The sequence below is a fragment of the Apodemus sylvaticus genome, chromosome 19 (assembly GCF_947179515.1).
Source record: "Apodemus sylvaticus chromosome 19, mApoSyl1.1, whole genome shotgun sequence".
In the NCBI taxonomy this organism is placed as follows: Eukaryota; Metazoa; Chordata; class Mammalia; order Rodentia; family Muridae; genus Apodemus; species Apodemus sylvaticus.
In genome coordinates this window covers 42,790,982-42,803,755 of record NC_067490.1, presented here as the reverse complement: position 1 = coordinate 42,803,755, position 12,774 = coordinate 42,790,982, and the positions used below count along the sequence as shown (strand labels likewise).

Here is a 12,774-nt window from a genome sequence, read left to right as displayed (position 1 = left end):
CTCTACCCAGGTACCAGCTTTTTCTGAAGGAACAACATCTACCACCATTACCTCCATCACCACTGTCACCACCGTCACCTCCATTACCACTGTCACCACCGTTACCACAGTCACTACTGTTACCTCCGTTACCACCATTACCGCTGTCACCACTGCCTCTCACTGTTAGACGAGGGCTTTAAGGACATGAGAGTTTCACTTTGCTCACAGGTTGCGAGGTTCTAGTCTACACTGGCTTTAACATGTACTTAGGATAGATTTTCCACTGTGTCGGGGTCATCTGTCCTTGTCCACGTGTGACTTGTTTTTTTGGTTTATTTTTTATTTACATTTCAAATGATTTCCCCTTTTCTAGCCCCCCACTCCCCGAAAGTCTAAACAGATTGCACTGAACAGATACAGAGTGCCTGTTGTGCACCTCCGGCAACCCAGGTGTGGGGCTGTCTCTCAGGCATGTATGGATACAGCGTCTCTAATGGTGAAGGGACAGCAAGGACATTCTGTGTGTCCTGTTAGGATTCAGAGGACTTGGGGAGCCTAGGACATAGAACGTCTGTAGTCTGTCTTTAAAGCCCAACAAAGGTCGAAAACTTAACCAATTTAATTTTTTTCCTTGAGTATTATATTAAAAACCTGAGTGTTGAAATTTCAAAATCTTAGCCACTCTAGGATGCAAGCACCATGTTTCCCTCCGTGTGTGTAAACTCTTGTAGGAGTCCTCCAGTACTGCTCGTGACTCTGAACGGCCTCTTGCTGTGCTCCTGCATTTTCATTGCTGTCTGTGTTTTTCTAGCTTTTCTAACCTTGCGTTTATTTCCCTTCAGATCTCAACATCTGCTGCACTTTGACTTTTCAGGTTAGTGCCAATTTGCCTCCTGCTATTTTTCTTTTCTTTTCTTTTCTTTTCTTTTCTTTTCTTTTCTTTTGTCTTCTCTCTCTTCCCTCCCTTCCTTCCTTCCCTTCCTTCTTTCCTTCCTTCCCTCCCTCCCTCTCTCTCTCTCTCTCTCTCTCTCTCTCTCTCTCTCTCTCTCTCTTTCTTTCTTTCTTTCTTTCTTTCTTTCTTTCTAGCTTAATGTAGACAGTATGCGCCAGCATTCTCCTGCTTGAGGAGACTAAGACTCTGTACTCTGCCTACTGTGACTTATTAATGGTGAACTTGTATATTCACAAAACATTTGTCAAAACACGTTTAGCTTGGGATTTTTTAAAAGAAGAGCATTTTGGAAAATAAAATAATGCATGGTATAGGGACTTGGAGAAAGGGAAGGCATGATTGATAAATGTAGACTCTAGAAAACATACTGCTCACAATAGATTAAAGCAGACCTGTTACCAGGCGTGGTTGAGCATGCTTGCCATCCCCGCACTTGGGAAGTGGAAGCAGAGACCAGATCAAAGCTAGGCTGGGCTATGTCAGACTCCAACTTAAGAAAAGAAAGAAGCACAGCAGAATAAGTAAATGTAAAAATCAGACCTGCTGCTTTTAGCAAGGCAGAACAAGTTCATCATGTGCCTCCATTTGTAGCTGGCCAGAGTGAATATGTACAGCTATTTCTACAGTAATCTTTAGAGATAGATAATGCATGGTTGACACTGCCATGAAATCACCCATGGAAAGCAGGCCCGTCCTCTACATGATCTGAGATTTATAGTGAAAAGGGGGTTTGCGTGTGTTTAGGACTAATCTTAAAGGGAAGCGCTGCAGAACTGTAGTTTCTTTCAGCCCCTGAGTTGCCTGGTGTATTTAATGTCAGTCTGGGAAAGGCTGGTCAAAACTGGATTTTGTTTACAGAAGTAGCTGGGGACTTGTGTGGAGAAGTGGGAAGAAGGAACAGATAGGGGAGGACGGGTGTCCACAGCAGGCCAGTCTCCTGTTTGCTGCTGCAGACCCCGGCGTAGCACATGCCTGGCATGTATTTTTTTTTTTAAATAGATTTTAGGTTGTGTTTATATACTTTACATTTTAATAAATCTCTATTGTTTCTGTGGTTTTTCTTTATTCTTTGATATGTAACCCATGCCATTTTCCAAGAGAAAAATCTTCATCTTATAGAGAAAAAAAAATTAGTAAGATTTAGATTCGTTCCATATTTAGAGCATTTAAGAGATTTACAAAGGGACCAGCACGATGGCTCAGAGAGTAAAAGGTGCTTGCCGTGTAAATCTTATGACCTGAGTTCAATCCACAAACCACACATAAGGGTAGACAGAGTAAAGTGACTTCCACGTAGTGCTATGACTTCCACGTGTGTGCTGTAGCATGTGCACCTACCCACATACAATGTACACACAACAACAATAATAATGAATGCCCTTTTTTTTAAAGATATATATATATATGGATGGTAAGAGATACAGCCTTGCTCATGTAAAACATGTCCCTAAGCCTTGCACCTTTCCCCAGCTGCCTCCAGTAGAACCAGGGTGACCACAGCCCAGCAACTAGGCTAAGATGTCTGTGCTTCTCTGGGCCCAAGCATACAACCATGCAATTTAAAATGCTGGCATCTCACCAGATGCGTTGGCACACACCAGCAATTCCAGGATTCAAGAGGCTAAGGTGTGTATGGGTGTCACCAGTTCCAGGTCACATAGTAAAACCTTTAAAAATCTTAACAAAACCTCACAAGCCCCCAAATAACAAAATGCTGTTATGTATTAATGATTGGATTTGTGGTTGATTAAAATGTCTTCAGTATAAATCTAGGGCATCAGCCTGCTTGATCAGTTCTTTCTTTATGTGAGCACATGGCTTTCTTTATAAAACCCCTGCCTTCAGGGCTTTTCACAAAGCCTGTCTTTATCCTTACTAATTTTTCCTCAGAGGAAAATTGTTAGCTAGATGTTGATTCCTTCAGCACAATTGTGTCTCTTGGGGTCTACTTTCTCCACTCTTCAGCCTCAGGGTCTTCTCTAACCCTGAAGGTAGAAATGCCCAGGACTAGGGATCACATAATGCCTGTCCCCCTCTTCCTCCAGAGACAGGATCTAGGCTCTGCATGACTTTCAGCAACCCTGTATCCTGCACCCAGGCCGACTCCTACCCCCACTGCTTCCCCTGTATCCTGCACCCAGGCCGACTCCTACCCCCACTGCTTCCCCCGTATCCTGCACCCAGGCCAACTCCTACCCCCACTGCTTCCCCTGTATCCTGCACCCAGGCCGACTCCTACCCCCACTGCTTCCCCTGTATCCTGCACCCAGGCCGACTCCTACCCCCACTGCTTCCCCCGTATCCTGCACCCAGGCCAACTCCTACCCCCACTGCTTCCCCTGTATCCTGCACCCAGGCCAACTCCTACCCCCACTGCTTCCCCCGTATCCTGCACCCAGGCAGAGTCCCACCCCCACTGCTTCCCCTGTATCCTGCACCCAGGCCGACTCCTACCCCCACTGCTTCCCCTGTATCCTGCACCCAGGCCGACTCCTACCCCTACTGCTTCCCCTGTATCCTGCACCCAGGCCGACTCCTACCCCCACTGCTTCCCTTGTATCCTGCACCCAGGCAGAGTCCCACCCCCACTGCTTCCCTTTCTCCTCCAGAGTAATCTGCCTCTGCACACACTGGAGTTTTCTCTTGATGTTGTTGAGACAGGGTCTTGTGTATCTCAACCTGGTCTGGGTCTGTGTAGCACGCGATGACCTTGCACTCCCAATCTTCCTGTCTGTCTATCGGCTGAACACTAGGATTACAGGTGCTGGAGATGGAATCCAAGACCTCATGCAAGCCAGGCAGGCGCTCTGTCAAATGAGATGAAAAAAAAAAAAAAAAAAATAGAAAAGTTGAACCTGTAACATTAGAGAAAAATTTAAAAAAAAAGAAAAAAGAAAAAGAAAGATAATGTTGGTTATACGCTACAGCATCCGTGAAACTTGATGACATCATGCTTAGTAAAATAAGGATAACTGAAAGACAGATGCTCTCCATGTAGATGGAGTACCTACAGTAAGTAGTCAGTCATATTTGGGAGACATAGAATAGTAACATCTAGAGCAGGGAGGGGTCATGGGAAGGCAAGAGCTAGAGGTCCAGTTGGGGGGAAAATTCCTAGAAAGCGGCTAATGAGGGCACTTGTCTCAGCATCTGGGGAGCTGGAGGAGGAGGAGGAGGAGCACAAGTTCAAAGCCAGCCTTTGATGACACACAGTGACACTCCAAACGAGCCAAATCACATCAAACCTTAGCCACCCACCACAACAACAGCTTACTCAATAAGAACTGACTTCTAAATCAGGAAAACCGTAACTAGAGAATATTTTAATAACTAGCGGTATTTATGAATCTTTTGTCATTGAAGGGGAAATAGAACTAACTTAAAGGGTTTTTATGATAAACTGGCTTATTGATATCCTGGCCAGGAACATTAAATAAGTAAAGCTATTGTTGCTCTGAATCCTAGGGACTTAGTTATGAGCTCTGATTTCATCCTTTCTGAGTTTAGCATGAATCTGTGTTGACTTCCAGACACTAAGCTCAGCGGGCTTCTGTTGCAGTTGTTCAGTCTGGGCGATTTTTCCAAGTCTGTGTGACTCTGCTGTTGATGAAAGGCCCTATAACCATACCTGGCTCACCACCACATCCCTGTTGATGAAGTCTTTGCAGCTGTTCTGTGTTCTTGGGCTGCTCCTCATAGCCTGGCTGCTCTGTGCCTGAGCCCAGCGCCATCTTCATAGTTGCAGGTTAACACAGAATCATGGCTCTTTGTGTCCCTGTGCACTAGCTAGGAACTAGGAATCCTAGAGCGTGAATCTGATATGCCAAGAATGGATGCTGAAGAAAAACCTTCAGAATCAAAACCAGAGCTGGGTGAGATCAAGGCACTCTGGAGATGATAGCTAAACCCCTTTCATTATTCTAGAACTAGAAATGATGGTGGACGTGTTTTCGCTCTGAGGCTGCCTGCATATACCCAGCTGCTTGAGCCCCCGAGGGCAGGGACTACAGTATGGGCAGCCATGCCAGCCTAGAGTGTTTGTTTCTGTTTGGTAACTTTCAAATCACCTGGCATGAACAGTGACAGAGTAAACAATATCAGCTTACTTAAAAACCCTCGTCTACTTTCTGTTGTAAGATAAAGTCTTCCTTAAAATTCTAAAATTCAAGATCATTTACATCCAAGGTTATCATTTTCCTGCAGTGCCGGAGATGGGCCCTCAGGCATTTTGAGTACTAATAAATAAAATTGAGTGCTTCAAATAAAATTAAAGGCTATTTGACAAGCATCTAAATCCAAACTGGGCTTGGTTAATTATTCAACCAGAAATTCTAAATTTTACTAAATCTTAATATTATTTATGTGATGCTGTCAAAGAAATATATTTGCATATATATGTATATACAGTCTTTTTTACTCACAGGAAATTACTTTTTTAAGACTAGCAGAGGAAAATAGCAAATGCTTTTAGAAAAATGTTTAGTTAGAAAATGCTTTCAAAATTGGACTTTAAAAAAAATCCTCTTCCTTTCCACCCATTAAGTAATCTATTAAGTGATCTTTATTCCAGAAAGCTTTTTTTTTCCTGTTGTTTTTCCTGTCTTAATGGTACTATGTCATTATCAATACCATGGAAACCCATTTTAATGAAATGGAAAGAGTGGTTGTTTAAAAAACAAACAGAATCAGCAGAGATGCCTTCTGGAGTCCTGGCAGGCCAAAGGTCAATTTCCACCCCAGTCAGGTGCTGAGGAGGCAGTAGCTACCCAGACTCTGAAAAAACAACTCCCCGGCAGCCTAAAGATGTTAGTCCTTAAAGTGCGGCAAGCAAGGCGGGCTTCCCTCTCAGCATATCTGTGTGTTCATCTCAAAGTACGGTGGGTCCGATGTCACAGAACAAAGTGACATTTTGTGGTTCTCCTTCTCTGTCCATGAAGTGCTAGTTCAGTATTTTGGTCTAAGAGAGTTAATTTTGTCCGAATTCCGTTTCTGCGGTCAACTGCAGCGCACCCTGGTACCACCTCCCATGGCTAGCTTACCGGTATGGCGTGCTCTGGCCAAGCTGCCCTTTAATTTACCTCTGCATTTCCCTTTTTAAAAAGCAAAAGCAAAGATAGAACAAGTTTGTAAAAAGAAACACTAAGCCTGTTCCATTCAGATTTCTGACACTCCAGCCTTGAAGCCAAAGGGTAGCTTAAAGTTTGGCGTTGTGACTAATTCTGAGATTAACTATTAACGACTCTTAGCAGGGGTTCGACTCCCTTTCAAAGGCACTAGTTTTGTTTTGTTTTGTTTTGTTTTTTAAAGGGGCCAGGCTCTTTTCTTTGATTTCGGCTGTTAAAGAAATAGTGCTGACTAAACTCCTGAACTCTGGAGGCAGAAGAATTTGAGATTGGGATGGCTTGGGTCATACAGTAAAAAGAACATGTATTTAAACCGCATGGTCTTCTAGAGTTATGGGATAGCTTTTTAACATTTTAGATGGAGATACACATATTTTTTTTTTACTTTTAAATTTATTCATCTGCTAGGTTAACTTATTTTTTGTCTGTATGAATGTTTTTTCTTGCATGTACATCTATGTACCACTTGCATATCTGGTGCCTAGAGGATAGAAGAGGGCGTCAAAAAAAACCCTGGGACTGAAGTTACTGGTGGTTGTGAGCCGACATGTGGGTTCTGAACCCAGGTTCTCTGCAAGAGCAAATATTCCCCTTAACCCCTGAGCCCCTTATTCTAGGTTTTTAATCCAAGGACTAAACCCATAGCTGGCCTGAAACTAAGCAGACAAAGCTGGCCTTGATGTTATGGCTGTTCTCCTGCCTCTCTCCCAAGTCCTGAGATACAGGCGTGTGCCACCACACCCATCAAGATGAGTATGTATGTATGTATGTATGTATGTATGTATGTATGTGTGTATGTGTGTGTGTGTATGTGTGTATGTATGTATGTGTATATATATTTGGTTTTTTCGAGACAGGGTTTCTCTGTATAGCCCTGGCTGTCCTAGAACTCACTCTGTAGACCAGGCTGGCCTCGAATTCAGAAATCCACCTGCCTCTGCCTCCCAAGTGCTGGGATTAAAGGTGTGGGCCACCACCACCCCCTGGCGAGTATATTTTTAGAAACTACTCTCAACCACATGCAAACAAGAGGCAGGAGGCTCACGCTGCTGAGCTCTGGTGTAGATAGCAGTGAGGAGAAATATAATCCCTTTAGGAAGTAGAGAGTTAAAGCCGGTTTGAATTCCAGAGTCACCCAAACATTTCAAAGCATTCATTAGCCCAGTTTTAGCTGAACCATGCAAACTAGAGATACAGGTTTTCTTCCCCCCCCCCCCCCCACCAAAGAATTTATTCTAGAAATCAGGCAAATGTGCATGCTCGCCTGTTCTTCCCAGTGTGATGATGTACATCTCAGGAGCAAGGACAGGTAGATGACTAAGAAATCAAAATTGCCACAAACCTGGCAAACCATGACAAACGGTGGCCAGAATCTTGTCACCCTTCCAGAGAGCACTGTACGCGGTGGCAGCTGTGGACGACCGAAACTGGAGCATCTGGGGTTTTAGGTTTTTGTGTCCTTTTGTTGTAGTTTTCAAGGACTTTCCTTCCTCTCACCGCCCGCAGTGTCCTCTGGAGCTGCTCCTGTGGTGGATTCTGACCGCACCCCTCCATACTGCCTTTACTAACACTTCATAGCGAGTCACTCACTTGTTACTTCAAGTCCACTGTCCAGATTGTTTTTGCTTTTTCTTCTGTTTTGAAGGGTTTCAGAAATTTCATTCTCTATTCTTCAACAGTGTACACTCTAACTTATATACACTAAAATTCCTCTATCACGTTCTTTATGTGACCCGCTATATACACATTATATGGAAGATCGTGGGCAAAAGGCACTTATGCCCTTAAGTGTGCATGCATGTATGAAGAAGGGTCAGTGATAGCTAGTGATCTTGTTTCATAGCCAAAGAACAGAAATGAGGAGAATCCAGGCCTTTCTGACCTAAGGCATTTGTGGTCTGCAGGTTTGTGCAGCTACTGGATTCTGCCGGAGCACCACTGGGTTGGACAGTGGCTATCCATTTAGTTTGCTTTCATGCCTGAGTATCTGCGAGCCAAAGCTTTCTGCCGTGTTTTCTCAGGGGAAGAGGTCTCCATTCCCGTGTGTCTTGTACTGTGACTCCCCTGTGGGAGAGGTGAAGGGAGGGCCGCAGAGAGGCTATTCTAGTGTGGTGACTGACTTCATAAGCTGTGCCTTGAAAAAATGCGATCTCTTTTGCCCTCCGTTGTCTGATCAGAAAAATGCCGTGGATTCTAACAAGGACCCACTGTGTAGTCCCGTCGAAGATGGTTAGGGGAAAGGTGAACTGAAGTGTGTGGTCTTGTTGCTCATGGATATAGAATGGGTGCATATTCTATGATGTGAGTTCTTGGTTATCTTTGGCTATCGAGACAGTAAGTTTCACACAGTATAAGACCAGCTTCTGTGGTCAGCAAAGCTGTTGTCGCTTGAATGGTGGAAAAGTGTCTTACGAGCAAGTGATGCTCAAGATGTTGCCAGAGGTATTTAGTTCCATGTTAAAGTCGACATCGCAATACAAGATACATGCTTCTGCCATAAAGATGCATTCAGATAAGTCTAAAGCTAAAGCCCAGGGTGGAGGTGGCTCAGCGGGGCCGTGTGCTCGCCCCAAGCCTGAGGAGCTGAGTCCCACCCCAGAACCCATGTGGTGGAAGGAGAGAGCTCACTGTTGACAGTCATCCTCTGACCTCCACACGTGTGCTGTGGTGTGTGTGTGTGTGTGTGTGTGTGTGTGTGTGTGCCTTCTGCCACACACTCACAGTAAAAGATGTTTTGTGGTTTTTTGTGTTGTTTGTTTGTTTGTTTGTTGGATTTGGTTTTTTCGAGACGGTTTCTCTGTGCAGCCCTGGCTGTCCTGGAACTCACTCTGTAGATCAGGCTGGCCTGGAACTCAGAAATTCACCTGCCTCTGCCTCCCAAATGCTGGGATTACAGGCATGCGCCACCACCGCCCAGCGAGATCCCTTTTCTAAAAGATGACTTACTTATTGTTGTTAACAATTAAACTCATTCTACCGTAGAACACCCCTTCCCCAGTAAAGTTCACTTTAAACAACAGATCCCAAAATAATATCTCCTGAATAAGTACTAGGCTCTAGTATAAGCGTTCTGTTTGCTTTATAACTGAGTTAGAGAAGTATGAAAGTATTCTATATTTTTCTGTCTCTGCCCACACGAGTATTAGAAATACCAGTTTTGCCCTATGCTGTGCTTTCTGTTAAACAGAGAGCATGATAGTATCCAGAGGATGGGAATGGGCAGAAGTTCATAAGCCAGATAGCAGCCTTCCTAGAGGCTCAGCCAAACCTACTTGGTACTACTGCCTCCGCGAGGAGGGACACAGACCCGCACCCACACAGTGTATCTTGTACAGTCCCTCACCTAATAACCAAACACACTCTTAGTTCGAAGGTTTGGAGGGAAGAAGTTTTAGAAGTTGATGTCCTTTTTTTACTTACGTGATACTGACACAAATTTGATGTAGTAGTGTTCTTTATCATTAAAGAACTAAGTTTCTAATTAAGGTAAAATTGTAATTTATTAAATTTAATAAATAAAATAATATATAAAATAAAATATATAATAAATTAAACTATTAAAAATTATTAGTATATATTCATTATACAAAATAGTGGGTTTCATAACTGATCATGTGAGTGATCATAAATGTGTTTTATATACTTCTAACATTCACACTCACATTACCTAGCCTCTTTCAAAAGAATCTTAAATATCTTACCTTATTATTTCTTATAAATAGATTGGGGGGAAGGTTAAAAAACTCAAGGAGTTGCTGGGCAGTGGTAGCACACGCCTGTAATCCCAGCACTCTGGGAGGCAGAGGCAGGTGGATTTCTGAATTCCAGGCTAGCCTGGGCTACAGAGTGAGTTCCAGGACAGCCAGGGCTACACAGAGAAACCCTGTCTCAAAAAAACAAATCCAAAACACCAAAAAAACAAAAAACAAACAAACAAACAAACAAACAAAAAAACCTCAAAGAGTGATAGAAATTTATTAGGTTCCTATTCCCAGTCTCATCAGAAGAATGACTGATAAATTCAGTCTTATGAGTATTAAACCACCCTCTATAAAAACTGTAAGAGCAGGCTGGCAGTGTAGCTAGGTAAACATCCACTTCGCACACCGAGGCTCTGGCTTCGCTCCTCGGCGTTGGGTGGAGAAAGTGCAGATCCTGAAGAGACCTGGGGAACACGCACCCCATCCTAGCACATCTGTCCTGCACTGGGCTCTTTTCCCCAGAATGAGAGCCTTGTTTAGCTTTGCAAGTTCCTGATCCCTTCAGCAGTGGTTGTCATTTGCAACTACAAGGGAATTCTTCAATAATGCAATTCAAGGCACTGTGTAATTTAAATTAGAAAAGTTTAGCTACAGTAAAGAAAAAGTAAAAAAGAAATAAAATTAGATGTTATAATATTTTACTTAACCATACAGCTGAAGTATTGTCTTTTTTTTTTTAACGATGTATTTATTTAATGTGAGTACACTGTAGCTATCTTCAGACTCACCAGAAGAGGGCATCAGATCTCATTACAGATGATTGTGAGCCACCATGTGTTTGCTGGGAATTGAACTCAGGACCTCGGGAAGAGCAGCCAGTGCTCTTAACTGCTGAGCTGTCTCTCCAGCCCCTGAAGTATTGTCTTAACAGGCTATTTTGTATGTCTACCCCTCCCCAGTGACTTGTGGTTCTTAGCGTGTTTGTATTCAGCATATCCAGGGTAGACTTGCTCCTTACTGTGAGAGGCTGGTATATCTAAAGGGGCAGTGAAAGGCGAGGGTACAGTAGCAAAGTCGAGGTCATTGTCAAATGAAGAGTCTGCAGTGTAGTCTAAAGGAAGGCTTTAAACCCCCAGGGGAAAGCACACCCAGAAGTGAGCTTTCGATTGTGATTTTAGGAGATTAAGGAATGGGGCTCCAGCAAGGAGCATGTTAGAAGGTAAGGAGGGACAAGAACCTGACAGACCAAAGGAAGTGTGTGAGTCACTTTAGCTAGACCATTGCCGTTTGGTAGCACTCTGATCTGAAGGGAGGAGCGGGAGTAATCTAAGACTTCTTTCCTGTTGGTTTGTCACTGCTGTTGGTAAGCAAATCCATAATACTGTTAACCCAAATGCAGGAGAGCATCTTGTAAGGGGCGGGTGAACTCTGTGAGCTGTGCTGACCTCTAGGTGTCTCTGAAATAGGCCCTAGGCAGTCCTAGTCTCACATGGAAAAGAGGCCCAGAGAGTTTAGCAAGGCTGTGTAGACACACATGGGAAGTGGAGGTGTCAAGCAGCAACAAGGAGTTACAAAGCCTGAGGGAACAGTGGTGGGAGCGAACGAAGGAAGGAACAGGCAGCGCGAGGGCCGGATACTGCCACAGCGCCTCCTACGGATCCAGGCTGCAGCCAAAGCTGCCCTGACGCAGGTTTCAGCCAGGTGCTGTCCTGCTTATGTAGCGTTGAGTCTCGCAATGTTCTGAAGTAAAGTTAGGTGCTAACATTTCTACACAAGACCCACATTTTATATTTCTTCTAAACTGTGATTTTTTTTTTAAATAAAAGAAGTCTGAGAGGAAGACTCAACAGTGTGGGTAGTAATGGTCCCCAGAAGTGTGTCTTTCTCTACACACATCTGCTTCATTTGTCGTAGGCTCAGTAGACATTTGAGCCAAGGACCAGGAGTTAATAAACATACCAAGATAGATCAGTGACAGTTACGGAGCACTTTGACCAGCAGACGGAATATAGGAGGTAGGCTGTAACAAGCAACTTTGGAAGACAGAATTGGTGAAAGTAAAGCCCTATTTAGGAAGATGATTCTGAAGCAGTGTAAAAACAGAGAAGTTTAAAAGTGACCAATTCTTTTTAATTAAAAACTTCAATTATTTATTGCTATATATAGGGTGTTTTGTCTGCATGTATCTCTGTGTGCTATGTGCGAGCCTACAGGGGTCAGAAGAGGGTGTCAATCACCTAGGACTAGAGTTAGACACAGCTGTGAGCCGCCATGTAACCTAGGTCCTCTGCAAGAGCAGCCAGGGCTTATAGCTGCTGAGCCATCTCTCCAGCGCCAATGACTATTTTTTAATGAAGAGAAATGAGATATACCACTTCCCCACTGCCGCATTAGCTACTTGAGCTTAGTAGGAAATTTGCTCGCAGTCTCCTAGAACTCCAGTGGATGCTTAGCGTATAAGGACAGTGAATGCTAGGGTCAACGTGGAAAAATCAAACAAAATGTGCTCCCTGGCTATCCGTGGCTCAGAGGTCACCATAGACAGTTTTACTAGCCTCACGAGGAGAGAAAGACCGTTTATTTCCCTCCCCCATCTTCTACTCTAGCACAGCCAATATCCAAAAGATCCTGTGTAAAAAGAATGGTCAAAATTAATATCTGTTCATTAACTGCATGCTAGCCACTTCTCCAAGGGGTGTTAGTGTTGGCTAAGCCTAGGGTTTTGCATATGCTCTGCAGGTGCACAGTCCGTTCCAACTCTTAAGGTCTCCATGTATATGTTTTACTTGATCCTTATAACCACCCTTGAAATAGATACTGTTGCTATTTCCGTGTTGTAGACAAACTGAGATCCTAAAATATGACTCAGGCACGGCGCTGGCTGAGATAGGGCGACTGCTCAGATCTGGCAGTCTTAAGAGATTTGACCACTGCGAATGGTTTGCGTGTCTGTGTTTGCTGCCATGCCACACGGAACTTATACTTCCGTCTAGGAAGCTCTGGTAGGACATATTTC

The 12,774-nt window shown here is 43.8% G+C and overlaps 1 protein-coding gene across 2 annotated transcripts in view; it reads left to right on the top strand.

Annotated features, from left to right (window-relative positions):
- Nucleotides 1–12,774, top strand: part of Slc16a10 (solute carrier family 16 member 10) — a 104,799-nt gene that overhangs the window by 78,724 nt on the left and 13,301 nt on the right. The gene's annotated exons all lie outside the window — the stretch shown is intronic.